The following is a 16,257-nucleotide window of genomic DNA, read 5'->3' on the forward strand; positions in this document are numbered from 1 at the left end:
CACTCTGATTAATAATATAACTCATACAGCACTCTGATTAATAATATAACTCATACAGCACTCTGATTAATAATATAACTCGTACACCACTCTGATTAATAATATAACTCATACAGCACTCTGATTAATAATATAACTCATACAGCACTCTGATTAATAATATAACTCGTACACCACTCTGATTAATAATATAACTCCTACAGCACTCTGATTAATAATATAACTCATACAGCACTCTGATTAATAATATAACTCATACAGCACTCTGATTAATAATATAACTCATACAGCACTCTGATTAATAATATAACTCATACAGCACTCTGATTAATATAACTCATACAGCACTCTGATTAATAATATAACTCATACAGCACTCTGATTAATAATATAACTCATACAGCACTCTGATTAATAATATAACTCATACAGCACTCTGATTAATAATATAACTCATACAGCACTCTGATTAATAATATAACTCATACAGCACTCTGATTAATAATATAACTCATACAGCACTCTGATTAATAATATAACTCATACAGCACTCTGATTAATAATATAACTCATACACCACTCTGATTAATAATATAACTCATACACCACTGATCAATAATATAACTCATACACCACTGATCAATAATATAACTCATACACCACTTTGATCAATAATATAACTCATACACCACTGATCAATAATATAACTCATACACCACTTTGATCAATAATATAACTCATATACATAACCAATATATATCCTCAACTATATAAAACCGACAAAATCGTAATGAAACTTGCAGCTTTTACGAGCGACACAAAGAATCTATGTAGGTAAGATTGGTGGTGCCTGAAGAAGGTGAAGGAGTGGTGGTGGATGGAGGGAGTGGTGGTGTTGGAGGGAGTTGTGGTGGTGATGGAGGGAGTGAAGGAGGGGGTGGGTTGTGGAGGTGGAGAGAGGAATGATGGGGAGGGGGTGTGGTGGTGGAGAGGAATGGAATGATGGGGAGGGGGTGTGGTGGTGGAGAGAGGAATGGAGAGAGGGGGTGATGGTGAGGGGGTGCTGGGTGATGGGGTGTTGTGGTGGAGAGAGAAATGAAGAGGAGGGGTGTGGCGGTGGAGAGAGGAATGGAGAGAGGAGGGGTGCTGGTGACGGGGTTGTGGTGGTGGAGAGAGGAATGAAGGGAGAGAGGGGGGTGTGGTGGTGGAGAGAGGAATGGAGAGAGGGGGGAGGGTGTTGGTGAAAGCTGTGGAGGGTTGAGATCCTTCCAACACTACCATCACCATCTCCTCGTCAGTCCTACACTGTCATTCACTACGCTGAGTGCTCCCACTGGCCAGTAATACTAACAAACTTTACATTCCCATCCATCTTCACTCTCCCAAAACAAAACATCCACAACTGTATTCACACAACTTACGATATACACAAATCTACACTCATTAAGCAGCAATCTCCACTCTCAGAGTCGCATACTCAGGTTTCTTCCACTAAACGAAGTTTAAATTCACTCATCACACAAACCTGCTTGCTATTTAAAAAAAAAAAAAAATTCCCACCGCCATTACAACTTAAAACCTCGTGCCAGTTTTGTATATGTGAGATGCAGCGACTATTAATATTATTGCTGTGGAGATATTAGAGAAAATACAAGAATTAACCCAAGTGTGACCAGGATTTAAGCCTAGTACTGGAAGCAACAGCCTCGTTGACTAACACAATTCAACTAAAACCAGGTAAGTCTAGGTCATCCGAGGATATACTACATGTACACTGTACATCCAGTAATAGTAATAAAAAAATATTATTTCTCTATTATTTTATTCTTATTTACTAAGTTAATATTATTATTTTTGTATGTATGGGAGAAGCGCTAAACCCGTTTTCATACATCGCTTAGACCCTAGGCTTTGTCAGCTCATCGATCCTTCATAAAGTTTCAGATTGTTTCCCGATCTCCCCCCCCCCCGCTTAGATAGGATTGTATTTGCATGGCTAAAACCAGTTTCAATCATGTATTGACCCTCTTGATCCCCAGCCATTTATCAACCCCCTGGATAGTCCCATCGACCTTTAGGGGTCGATACTGACCACTCTGGGGGACATTGGTCTAGGGTAATGAGAGACATTCACATTCACTTCATATCAAGTTATATTTTACACATTAGTTCTGGATTCCATAACTTTTTGTTGCCTAACAGACTGGAGAACGTCTACTGCAGTGATTCTAGCATCATCACTCCTTATCTTCCAAACCAGGGGTCCCCAACATGCGGCCCGAGGGCCGCATGTGGCTCTTCTAGGAAATGGAAACGGCCCTTCTAGGAAATGGATGCGGCCCTCACACGAAATTATGAATTCAATTTTATATAGGTTCCACACTGCATAGTGTCAACAATTACAAAATATTTAAAGTCGTTTTGCACCAACACATTATGGCGGCCCTCATTTAAATTTGGCTTTTCAAATTAGCCCTTTCATACTAAAAGGTTGGGGACCGTCAGCGATGTATTCATGCCATTGTTACATAGAGTTACATGAAGAATAGAGTAGGGAACTGCATATCATTGTGCACCTGAATAACACAGATAAATAACTGTGAGAGTAATCACAGTCTAGTTAGAAATACAGAACTTCTATGATCACCGCTGTTTAATTAAACCAGTTTGTGGTGAGACTCATGAGAGTAGACCAGTAGTCTGGCTCCTCATTATGTGGGTGTACTTACCTAGCTGTGGTTGCAGGGGTTGAGTCACAACTCTGCGTCCGTGCGTGCGCGTGTGTGTACTCACCTAATCGCGGTTACAGGGGTTGATCACAGCTCCTGGCCCCGTGTACACACACACACACACATTATATATATATATATATATATATATATATATATATATATATATATACCAATAGGAATATTTTATTACATAATATAAGAACATAAGAACATAAGAACGAAGGAACACTGCAGAAGGCCTACTGGCCCATGCGAGGCAGGTCCAAGTCCCTACCGGCTTAAGCCAATGCACCCAACCTAGTCAGGTCAGGTCACATTGACTTAAGGGAGGAACACGGCAACCGACCTGTTAGCACAAGCTATCAGGTCTAACTCACACCCACCCACATCTACTCATGTATTTATCCAACCTATTTTTAAAGCTACACAACGTTCTGGCCTCTATAACGGTACTTGGGAGTTTGTTCCACTCATCCACAACTCTATTACCAAACCAGTACTTTCCTATATCCCTCCTGAATCTGAATTTTTCCAACTTAAAACCATTGCTGCGAGTCCTGTCTAGGCTAGATATTTTCAGCACACTATTTACATCCCCTTTATTTATTCCTGTCTTCCACTTATAAACCTCAATCATATCCCCCCTAATTCTACGTCTTTCTAGAGAGTGCAGTTTCAGGGCCCTTAGTCTATCCTCATAGGGAAGGTTTCTGATACATGGGATCATCTTTGTCATCCTCCTTTGTACATTTTCCAGAGAATTTATATCCATTCTGTAATACGGTGACCAAAACTGTGCAGCATAATCTAAATGAGGCCTAACCAAGGATGTATAGAGTTGAAGAACAACCTGAGGACTCCTATTATTTATGCTTCTTGATATGAAGCCAAGGATTCTATTAGCTTTATTGCGAACACTTATGCACTGTTGTCTTGGTTTCAGATTACTGCTAACCAGAACTCCTAAATCTTTTTCGCAATCCGTAATATTAAGATCTACATTATTTAGTTTATATGTGGCATGGTTATTGTCCTGCCCAACATTTAGAACTTTGCATTTGATTATATTAAACTGCATCTGCCACTTCTCCGACCACTGCATCAGTCTATTCAAATCTTCCTGGAGTGCTCGAATGTCCTCGTCAGAATGAATTCGACGGCCTATTTTGGTGTCATCGGCAAACTTGCCGATGTCGCTCTTTATGCCCTCATCTATGTCGTTTATGTAGATTGTGAACAGCAGGGGGCCCAACACTGACCCCTGTGGAACACCGCTCGTGACGCTTCCCCACTCTGATTTCTCCCCATTTATGCAAACTCTCTGCTGCCTATTTGTCAACCATGCCTCTATCCAGGAAAAGATTTCTCCTCCTATTCCATGTGCTTTAATTTTCCTCAATAGTCTCTGATGTGGGACCCTGTCAAAAGCCTTACTGAAGTCCATATACACAATATCATATTCGTTACCATGATCTACCTCCTCAAATACCTTAGTGAAAAAAGTTAATAAATTCGTAAGGCAGGAACGTCCCTTTGTAAAACCATGCTGAGATTCGTTGATTAATTTATGCTTTTCAAGGTGGCTACGAACTGCCTCGGCAATTATTGATTCCATAAATTTTCCCACTATGGAGGTTAGGCTTATTGGTCTATAGTTCGAAGCTAAGGACCTGTCACCTGTTTTGAAAATAGGTATCACATTTGCCATTTTCCACTTATCTGGCACCATGCCAGTTTGTAGTGATATGTTGAAAAGATTAGCCAAAGGTGTGCTAAGCTCCTCTTTACATTCCTTTAGAACCCTTGCATACAGTTCATCAGGGCCTGGGGATTTGTTAGGTTTTAATTTATCTATTTGCCTAAGGACCATGTCACTTGTGACCCTAATAGTGCACAGTTTATTATCGTCCTGTTCTACATAATTTATCATTACTGGAATATCACTGGTATCCTCCTGTGTAAAAACTGAGAGGAAGTATGTGTTAAAAATTCTACACATTTCCTTATCACTGTCAGTGAGCTGACCCGAGGAACTTTTGAGTGGGCCTATCTTGTCCCTGATCTTACTTCTGTATACCTGAAAGAATCCTTTTGGGTTAGTCTTCGATTCTCTTGCAACTTTAACCTCATAATCTCTTTTTGCTTTTCTAATTCCCTTTTTTATTTCTCTCTTTAACTGAATATATCGATTTCTTAATTGCCCCTCTCCTCTTTTGATTTGCCTATATATGCCTCTCTTTTGACCAATCAGATATTTTAATCTATTGTTCATCCATTTAGGATCATTTTTGTTTGATCTGATTTCCCTATTTGGAACATAATTTGACTGAGCAGCTAGAACTATGCCCTGGAAAGCATCATATCGGCAACCATCACCACCTACCTGACCCCTAGTCAGGTCATTCCAGTTCAGCCCACCTAAGTAATTTTTCAGTCCTATGAAATCAGCCAAGCGAAAGTCAGGGACGGAGACTTGATTGCCATTATTAGGGGAATTCCATGATATGTTAAAACTGAGTGATTTGTGATCACTCTCCCCAAGCTCATCATTAACCTCAAGATTATTAATTAGTGTTTCCCTACTGGCAAGAACCAAGTCAAGGAGGTTATTTCCCCTAGTTGGCTCTGTCACAAACTGTTTTAAAAAACAATCCTGGATCGTATCAAGAAAGTCACCCGACTCTAAATTTCCTGTCAAATTGCTCCAGTCAATCTGTCTATAGTTGAAATCTCCCATTAGCACAACATTTTCGTATGTAGATGCCTTACGAATTTCGTCCCATAGAAGTTTACTGCACTCCCTATCAAGATTTGGGGCCCTGTAAATCACACCCAAAATTAGTTTTTCTCGGCCCTCGAGAAGCTGTAACCAAACAGATTCAGTGGCTGACGCTTCTAATTTAATATCTTGTCTAACACAACAATTTAAATTGTCTCTGACATACATCGCTACTCCACCACCTTTCCTGTTGACCCTGTCAGTGTGGAATAATTTATAGCCTTGTATGTGACATTCAGAGGGCATCTCTCTATCTTTCAGATTGAGCCAGGTCTCTGTTATAGCAATAATATCTATGTTTCCTGCACTTGCAATTAATCTTAGCTCATCTATCTTATTTCTAACACTCCTGCTATTAGTATAGTAAACCTTAAGGGAGCTAGTCCCTTGCTGCCCTCTGCTGTCCCCCTTTGTTTTCTGACCTGTTCTATTGTCTTTATTTATAACTTCATGCTGAATGCCTTTTATACATTTACTGTTTCCAACCCTAGTGTTGCAACCTGCTTGTTTCCCACACACACCCATACCTCTATCTTCCATCAGTTTAAAATCATAGGCATTTCACCAATGGCCTTCTCAATCGAGTCTGCAAGTGCTACCACCCCTGCCCCAGAGAGATGAACCCCATCCCTTGCATACATATCATGTTTGCCATAAAAGTTGTTCCAGTTGTCAATGAATGGGATTGCAAGTTCCTTGCAGTATCTGTCTAGCCAGCAATTTACACCAATTGCCCTAGACAACCATTCATTTCCTACTCCCCTTCTAGGCAAGATGCTACATATGATTGGGATCCCTCCCTTAGACTTAATGAAATCTATAGCTGACCTGTACTTATCTAGCAGCTCTTCTCTCCTACCCTTCCCAATATCATTTCCACCAGCACTGAGACAGATAATGGGCTTGTTCCCATTACCTGACATGATATTATCCAGTCTGTTGACAATGTCCCCAACACCAGCTCCAGGGAAGCACACTCTATCTCTCATCTTCTTATTCCTATTACAAAAAGCACGGTCAACATATCTTACCTGAGAGTCCCCAACCACAAGAATGTGCTTACCTTCATTAGCAGGGGCAGTAGTACCCTTACCTTCACTGGCCACTGAAGTACATTCATCCTGGAGAACAGAGAAGCGATTTCCTACCTTCAGATCTTCACTCTTAACTTTCCTTACTCTGATGCGCCTCCCATTACTGTGAACAACTCGCCACTTGTAGCAGGTGCTGGGCTGCACCTCACTGCTGGTACCCGTTGCTACCTCCCCACCTACAGCCTCCTCACAGTGAGAGACAGACTGCACCTCACTGCTAGAAGCCTCATTCCCCACATCTCCAACCACCTCACACTCTCTCCCAGGCCCATTGAGGTGGACCTTCAGCCTCCTAATCTCCTCCTGGAGAAGCAAGACCTCCTCCTTCAACTCTCCAAACTCAGTTTTTAAAACACTGCAGAAGCAAGCCAAAAAAAACACTGCAGAAGCAAGCCATGAAATCGTAATGACACGATTGCAAACAAACCATACCATAGGTGGGGTTTGAACCCGCTGTCAGAGAGTCTCAAAACTCCAGACCCAGTGGCTAACACGATGGTCTGGAGTTTTAAGACTCTCTGACCGCGGGTTCAAACCCCACCCTTGGTATGATTTACGGTACAAAAGATTTAAGTGATACATTGTTGACATAAAATTGACTTATACAGTACATGAGGTGTGAGAGATACATGTCTAGTACATACTGTTACGTGTTTGTCACTAATTACAATGCAAAAATCTCATCCAGCTTCTCAGAGCTGGGGCGCGTGCCCACAATATAGCAGGCAATATATATATATATATATATATATATATATATATATATATATATATATATATATATATATATATATATATATATATATATATATATATATATATATATATATATATATATATATGGCGTACCATATAGATCAAACTTGCGATTTTGACTTAAACTGCAACGCTCTTCTTGCCGCATAATTTGTGTATGTAATTTGTGCAGGCAATAATTTCACAAAAATCACCTCTGAACCTAACGAAAAAATATATTTCATTGTCTTTGTTTATTATTAAATTATTGTAAACTTATCTAAAATATATTTAGTTAGATTAGGCTAAATTAAACTGTGCTTGTTATAAGGTCAGGTAAGTTTTCTAAGGTTCCTTTGGTATAAAATTATTAATTTTTACATAAACTAACATGAAAAAAAATCTTTAAACGTATAAGAGAAAATTTTAGAAAGGACTTAATTTTAAAGGCTACTGTTGTTCTTTATGTTGCTGTTATATTGCTACTGTTGTTCTTGATTTTGCAGTTATATTGCTGCTATTGTTCTTGATGTAGTCATTCTACTACTGTTGCTCTTGATGTTGCTGTTACACTACCACTGTTGTTCCTGATGATGCTGTTACACTACTATTGTTGCTCTTGATGCTGTTACACTACTACTGTTGTTCTTGATGATGCTGTTACACTACTACTGTTGCTGTTGTTGTTGCTGTTACACTACTACTGTTGCTGTTATCTTGGGGTTACAGCAGCTGCTACTGTTGCTATGTTGTTACTATTTTTACTATGTTGCTATCGCTGTTGCTATAAAAACATAAGAAAGGAAGAACACTGCTGCAGGCCTACTGGCCCATACTAGGCAGGTCCTTCTGTTGTTGCTATGCTGCTACTGTTGTTGCTATACTGCTACTGTTGTTGCCATGCTTCTTCTGTTGCTGGTATGCTGCTATTATTGTTGTTATGCTGACGCTGTTGCTGGTATGCTGCTACTGTTGTTGCAATGCTTATGCTGCTGGTATGCTGCTATTGTTGTTATGCTGCTACTGTTGTTGCCATGCTCCTTCTGCTGTTACTATGCTGCTACTGTTGTGGCTATGCTGACACTTTTGTTGATATGCTGCTACTGTTGTTGCTATGCTGCCACTGTTGTTGCTATGCTGCCACTGTTGTTGCTATGCTGCTACTGTTGTTGCTATGCTGCCACTGTTGTTGCTATGCTGCTATTGTTATGCTGCTACTGTTATTGCAATGCTTATGCTGCTGGTATGCTGCTATTGTTGTTATGCTGCTACTGTTGTTGTCATGCTCCTGCTGTTACTATGCTGCTACTGTTGTGGCTATGCTGCCACTTTTGTTGATATGCTGCTACTGTTGTTGCTATGCTGCCACTGTTGTTGCTATGCTGCCACTGTTGTTGCTATGCTGCTACTGTTGTTGCTATGCTGCCACTGTTGTTGCTATGCTGCTACTGTTGTTATGCTGCTACTGTTATTGCAATGCTTATTCTGCTGGTATGCTGCTATTGTTGTTGTTATGCTGATACTGTTGTTGCCATGCTCCTTCTGCTGTTACTATGCTGCTACTGTTGTTGCTATGCTGCCACTTTTGTTGCTATGCTGCCACTGTTGTTGCTATGCTGCTACTGTTGTTATGCTTCTACTGTTGTTGCTATGCTGCTACTGTTGTTGCTATGCTGCTACTGTTGTTGCTATGCTGCTACTGTTGTTGCTATGCTACCACTTTTGTTGCTATGCTGCCACTGTTGTTGCTATGCTGCTACTGTTGTTGCTATGCTGCCACTGTTGTTGCTATGCTGCCACTGTTGTTGCTATGCTACCATTTTTGTTAATATGCTGCCACTGTTGTTGCTATGCTGCTACTGTTGTTGCTATGCTGCCACTGTTGTTGCTGTGCTGCTACTGTTGTTGTTATGCTGCTATTGTTATTGTGATGCAGCTACTGTTGTTGCCATGCTTCTGCTGTTGCTATGCTGCTATTGTTGTTGTTATGCTGCCTCTGTTGTTGCTATGCAGCTACTGTTGTTGCCATGCTTCTTATGCTGCTGCTATGCTGCTATTGTTGTTATGCTGCCGCTGTTGTTGCAATGCTGCTACTGTTGTTGCCATGCTTCTTATGCTGCTGCTATGCTACTATTCTTGTTGCTATGCTGCCGCTGTTGTTGCTATGCTGCTATTGTTGTTGTTATGCTGCCGCTGTTGTTGCTATGCTGCTATTGTTGTTATGCTGCCGCTGTTGTTGCAATGCTACTTTTATTGCTATGCTGCTTTTGTTGTTGTTTATGCTGTAGTTACTATTACTGTTATGTTTATAGAGACGCGCTAAACCTGTAGGCGTCAAACAAAGCTCAAGGAATAGTTACTTGGTTGATGTACACACTTGGTGATATGATCGCTGTGCCCTTACTCCTACGTCTTATTCCAAGTTTTTGGCCACCAGTTTCTTTTCCTTCTGGGTTGTATTTATCCTCTGATCTTTCCTTTTTCCCCTTTGATCATAAATGCAATTGTTTGTTATCCTTTCTCTTCCCTTCAAAAAAAAAAAAAATAACCGTGTTATCCCGTTTGAATATGACTAAGGATCTCTGTTTAATCTTCAACTACACATTTGACTTAATTACATCTGGGATGTCATTTTGTTCAAGTTTATCAGGAAAAAGTAGGGGTTGTAATGGTAATGTTGTGGAGCCCCAGTCCGTCAGGGGTTGTAATGGTAATGTTGTGGAGCCCCAGTCCGTCAGGGGTTGTAATGGTAATGTGGAGCCCCAGTCCGTCAGGGGTTGTAATGGTAATGTTGTGGAGCCCCAGTCCGTCAGGGGTTGTAATGGTAATGTTGTGGAGCCCCAGTCCGTCAGGGGTTGTAATGGTAATGTTGTGGAGCCCCAGTCCGTCAGGGGTTGTAATGGTAATGTTGTGGAGCCCCAGTCCGTCAGGGGTTGTAATGGTAATGTTGTGGAGCCCCAGTCCGTCAGGGGTTGTAATGGTAATGTTGTGGAGCCCCAGTCCGTCAGGGGTTGTAATGGTAATGTTGTGGAGCCCCAGTCCGTCAGGGGTTGTAATGGTAATGTTGTGGAGCCCCAGTCCGTCAGGGGTTGTAATGGTAATGTTGTGAAGCCCCAGTCCGTCAGGGGTTGTAATGGTAATGTTGTGGAGCCCCAGTCCGTCAGGGGTTGTAATGGTAATGTTGTGGAGCCCCAGTCCGTCAGGGGTTGTAATGGTAATGTTGTGGAGCCCCATTCCGTCAGGGGTTGTAATGGTAATGTTGTGAAGCCCCAGTCCGTCAGGGGTTGTAATGGTAATGTTGTGGAGCCCCAGTCCGTCAGGGGTTGTAATGGTAATGTTGTGGAGCCCCAGTCCGTCAGGGGTTGTAATGGTAATGTTGTGGAGCCCCAGTCCGTCACTCGTCCATCCAGACACTTCTCTCCGAATATTACTTCTGTTTATCACTCTGATAATGTTGATCAAGTATAGTGCAGTTGCCTGTTTCTTCAACTTCGGCTGTGGTACGGTGTTAAATGCTTTCTTGAGTCCAGAAAAATGCACTCTATCTCTATCTTTCCTTCGTTACCCTATAATTTAGTTCCAGTAGGTGAATGAGACAACGTTCTCCATCCCTGAACCTGCCTTGGTTACGTAATGTTTTTCAGGAAACATGACAAGTGTTTCCTGACGCAGGTTTTAGTCATATGATGACCCACAGCTGGAACTTTTGGTCATATGATTGAGGCCTTACCCCGGCTTATCCCTCCACCCCTTTAAAAATTATTATAACCATTTTGGTTGTCGATTATGAATCCGTTACTTTCTAGGAAATACTCCACTTTCCTTCCAATTATATTCTCCACCATTTTAGAATATATATATATATATATATATATATATATATATATATATATATATATATATATATATATATATATATATATATATATGTCGTGCCGAATAGGCAGAACTTACGAACTTGGCTTAAATAGCAACGCTCATCCTGCCATATAGGACAAGCGAAAATTTGTGTATGCAATAATTTCGCCAAAATCATTCTGAACGTAACGAAAAAAAACATATTTCACTGTGTTTGTTTAGTATTAAATTATTGTAAACAAATCTAAAATATATTTAGTTGGGTTAGGCTAAAATAAATTGTTCTTGTTATAATAAGGTTAGGTAAGTTTTCTAAGTTCCTTCTGGTGCAAAATTAAAAATTTTTACATTAACATTAATGAAAAAAATATATCTTTAAACGTATAAGAGAAAATTTCAGAAAGGACTTAATTTTAAAAGAGTTCTTGCTAATTGGCCAGTTTTACATATTCGGCACGACATATATATATATACATATATATATATATATATATATATATATATATATATATATATATATATATATATATATATATATATATATATATATATATATATATATATATATATATATATATCCATCCATCTCCCTCTCCAGGTATCCAAGATACAGACTTGTAGTTGAAAGCTGCCTGCTTATTCCACTGTATGAATTATTAATATAATGATAACTAAGCGGTAAACCTCACTGCTTGAAGAATGGTACAACCTTCTCTCTTAACCAGCTCTCCGCTACCTGTACTATTTACAATGACGTGATGAACTGTAAATTCTTCCCAGGTGCACTTTCATTATCTATGCTAAGAGACTGTATGATTCTAAGGTTTTCACTGTATCAGGTTAGCTTAGTAAGTTGTTTACTTATTTCCTTGATAAATTAGACACATGTGCAACTCTTGGGTATCTTTATTGAGGAAACGTTTCGCCACACAGTGGCTTCATCAGTCCATACAAAGGAGAATCTTGAAGAACAGGAGTAGAATGAGGTAATCAGTCCCTCAATCTTGAAGAACAGGAGTAGAATGAGGTAATCAGTCCCTCATCTTGAAGAACAGGAGTAGAATTCTACTCCTGTTCTTCAAGACTGAGGGACTGATTATCTCATTCTACTCCTGTTCTTCAAGATTCTCCTTTGTATGGACTGATGAAGCCACTGTGTGGCGAAACGTTTCCTCAATAAAGATACCCAAGAGTTGCACATGTGTCTAATTTATCAACATGTCGGTTCTCTGAACCATTCATCTACTTATTTCCTTGTTTGGTGATGCTCATATACTCCGTGTTCTCCTCTCTTGATTTAGGGAATTGGATCTGTGCTCCAGTTCCCCGAATTAAGCCTGAATGCCTTCCACATCCCCCCCCCCCGACGCTGTATAATCCTCCGGGTTTAGCGCTTCCCCCTTGATTATAATAATAATAATAATAATAATACTCCGTGTTGTCCCCTTCCCTGTTTCCTCAGAGAATACCGCCTTAAATTTAGTATTTAGTTTATAATACATTTATGTCGTGTTTCGTTAGTTCTCCTCCCTTCAATAATCTTACTACATGATCTTTAACAATTATTTTCCTCTTAATGTTACTGAGGAGCGGATATGGTTCAACTTTTGCTTTTGTTACTCTATAATTATTGAAGTGATGTTCTACGTCCCTTCTTACTCTTGTGTTCCTCTCTCTTCTGTTCAGTTACTTGTCATTCTGTTAAGTCTCCTAGAGGGGTTTATACCTTTAGAGGGTTTTGGGGGTCAACGCCCCCGTGACCCTGTCCATGACCAGGCTTCGCGGTGTATCAGGACCTGATCAACCAGGCTGTTACTGCTGGCCGCGCGAAGACTGACGTATGAACCACAGTCCGGTTGGTCAGGTACTGACTTTAGGTGCTTGTCCAGCGCCTTCTTGAAGATGGCAGTTGAACAGTCTTGGGCCCCGGACACTTATTGGGGTGTCTCTTAGTGTACGCGTGGCGCCCCTGCTTTTCATTGATGGAATGTTGAATCTCCTTTTGAGTCTTGCTTTCGTAGGGAGTGATTTTCGTGTGCAGGTTTGGTACTAAACCCTCTAGGATTTTCCGAGTGTATATTATCAACTTTCTCGCCTGCGTTCCAGAGAATATAAATCAAGGTACTTCAACCATTCCCAGTAGTTTAGGTGCTTTATCGTACTTGTGTGTGCCGTGAAAGTTCGCTGTACATTCTCCAGGTCAGCAATTTCGCCTGCCTTGAAAGGGTCAGTTAGACTTTAAATATACTCTAAATACAAAATTTACCTGCCTACAGTGGAGAGGGAACTTTCTGTGTTCCTCTCAGGAATGAATTACTCTCACACCTGATGGAAATTCTCAACTAATTCTGTTCTTCGCTTTTGTTTCCAGTTCTTCTCACTTTACTTTCCTTGCAGACTTCCATTTTTACCTGGACCTCACTCCTGTTAGTCTTTTTTTTTTTTTACGTTAACCTCCTGTGTTTTGCTTCAGTTTCACTGCTACCAGACACTCACATATCGGTACTGTGGGGTCACTAGCGCCTATATCTGTATCGTTCAGCGTGAAGACCAGGTCCAGTCTCGCTGGCTCATTTCTCTAATTATTGTAGTATCCTGGAGGTATTGAGTCATGGAGTTTCCATCTTCGGTCTGGAGTTTTATGACTCTGATCGCGAGTTCTATCCTCACCCGTGGTATGGTTCGTTTCCATTAGTTTTGTCCTCCACATTCAAAGCCCCAGGCTGCCTCCAGTTTTTTTTTTTCTGGTCAGTTTCCTTGTGATTAAAATTATCCAAGATCAGCAGCTTTTCATTGCTCCGTTTTACTTTCCTTGACACTTCTATGTTTATAATATAACTATGACCATAATTTCTAAAGTGGTGGAGGGGTAAGTCAGCTGAAGGCCTCGGTCAGTTGACCAAAAGTTCCAAAGGCGGGTAGTCATCTAAGACCCACGTCAGGAAACACTTGTCTTGTTTCCTGACGAATCATACCTAACCTATGTTTATAGTGGCCATGTTTTGATACCCCAGTGTTGGACCTGCCTTGTATGGGCCAGTAGGCCTACTGCAGTTTTCCTACTTTCTTATTCTCTTGTTCTGTGTTGTTTACTGGCAGGTTGTAGACAGCTGCTACTATAAGCTTGACCTTCCTTCCCTAGTTAAGTACTCATAGAATTCTCTGCTCTACATTCCTCCAACTTCCTTCATACTCCAATAATTTTTGGTCCCCTCAGCAACTCCTTGTCTGCCTCTGATTCCTTTTTCTTTTCTGTTTATCCGGTAGTCTTCTTGGAAAATTCTGCTATTTATAATACCTGTTAGCGTCATCTCTGTTAACGGTATTGTTCCTGCTGCCACTATTGCTGTCTTGAGCGAAACCTTTGAAGACTGTGCTAGTTTGTCATGAGAAACGGGAGAATTTCTCTTGACGTTGGCTTGTCATATCACGACCCGCACCAGGGAGTTTTTGGCCACTTAATCAAGCCCTTCTGCTCGCTTGCCGATCCAACTACATATCAAAACATGTGATATCTAACGTTCTCCACCTCCCGTAACTTCTGAAATTGTAGTGGAATGATTGATGATATCCCAAGTGCCTTACTAATGACATCCAGCTCAGGCTGACTTGATTTCATTACTTAATATACGAAAGGTAGTATCCGGTGTGATGGAATATAACAGGAAGATATAACTAGTTCTTGCCCCTTCAATGTAACTTCCTGTGTGATGGAATATGACAGGAACATAACTAGTTCTTGTTCTTACTATGTAACTTCCTGTGTGATGGAATATGACAGGAACATAACTAGTTCTTGTTCCTACTATGTAACTTCCTGTGTGATGGAATATGACAGGAACTTAACTAGTTCTTGCCCCTTCAATGTAACTTCCTGTGTGATGGAATATGACAGGAACATAACTAGTTCTTGTTCCTACTATGTAACTTCCTGTGTGATGGAATATGACAGGAACATAAGTAGTTCTTGCTCCTACTATGGAACTATCATACAGAGTAACAGCAAATTGTTGATGCCCCGACTTTTGTATATTATAAATAATGCTACGCTTTCTTTGCTGATGGTACTGCTGATATATTGCTGTTGCTGCTACTGTTTCTATGCTGTTGCTATTACTACTACCTACTTTTGCTGTTACTGTTTGTGCTGCTGTGCTGTTAATGTTTCTGTTCAGCTGCTACTGTCGTTTTCCAACTCTCTGCTATTAGTACTGCTTCTGATGCTGCTACTGTTATTGTCACTGCTGTTTTCTTGTCATTGCTGTTGCTGTTTACCAATCGCATCTATTCAATATTCATCCCCAACACCTGCACACTAACTGGAGTCATACACTGGTTACGGGAACAGTGAAATCTGCACGGGAGAAACTCCGACTAATAATTTTACCCACTACGCTACATGCCATCGTTATATCAAGCAATCTAACACTTACCTTTGTGAATTCTCATAAATATAATATTTGGTTAATGGGGTTTCAAGTCTATCGACTACACTAGCGTCATTAAGGCTGCTGTACGTAACCTTTTTCACAGTGTATATACGCTGAGTAATACATCTCACAGTGTATATAAGCTGAGTAATACATCTCAGTGTATATAAGCTGAGTAATACATCTCACAGTGTATATACGCTGAGTAATACATCTCACAGTGTATATACGCTGAGTAATACATCTCACAGTGTATATACGCTGAGTAATACATCTCACAGTGTATATAAGCTGAGTAATACATCTCACAGTGTATATACGCTGAGTAATACATCTCACAGTGTATATACGCTGAGTAATACATCTCACAGTGTATATATACGCTGAGTAATACATCTCACAGTGTATATACGCTGAGTAATACATCACACAATGTATATACGCTGAGTAATATATCTCACAGTGTATATACGCTAATACATCACACAATGTATATACGCTGAGTAATACATCTCACAGTGTATATACGCTAATACATCACACAATGTATATACGCTGAGTAATACATATCACAGTGTATATACGCTGAGTAATACATCACACAATGTATATACGCTGAGTAATACATC

The 16,257-nt window shown here is 40.3% G+C and overlaps 1 protein-coding gene across 1 annotated transcript in view; it reads left to right on the forward strand.

Annotated features, from left to right (window-relative positions):
* Window positions 1-1,275: 1,275 nt before the first annotated feature.
* LOC128691912 (CLIP domain-containing serine protease B9) overlaps window positions 1,276-16,257 on the forward strand; it is a 121,073-nt gene continuing 106,091 nt past the window's right edge. The window contains exon 1 of the mRNA XM_070101056.1: window positions 1,276-1,737. The gene's annotated coding sequence lies outside the window, so the exon portion shown is untranslated. The remainder of the gene's footprint in view (window positions 1,738-16,257) is intronic.

Source organism: Cherax quadricarinatus, chromosome 75, assembly GCF_038502225.1.
Source record: "Cherax quadricarinatus isolate ZL_2023a chromosome 75, ASM3850222v1, whole genome shotgun sequence".
Taxonomy (NCBI): Eukaryota; Metazoa; Arthropoda; class Malacostraca; order Decapoda; family Parastacidae; genus Cherax; species Cherax quadricarinatus.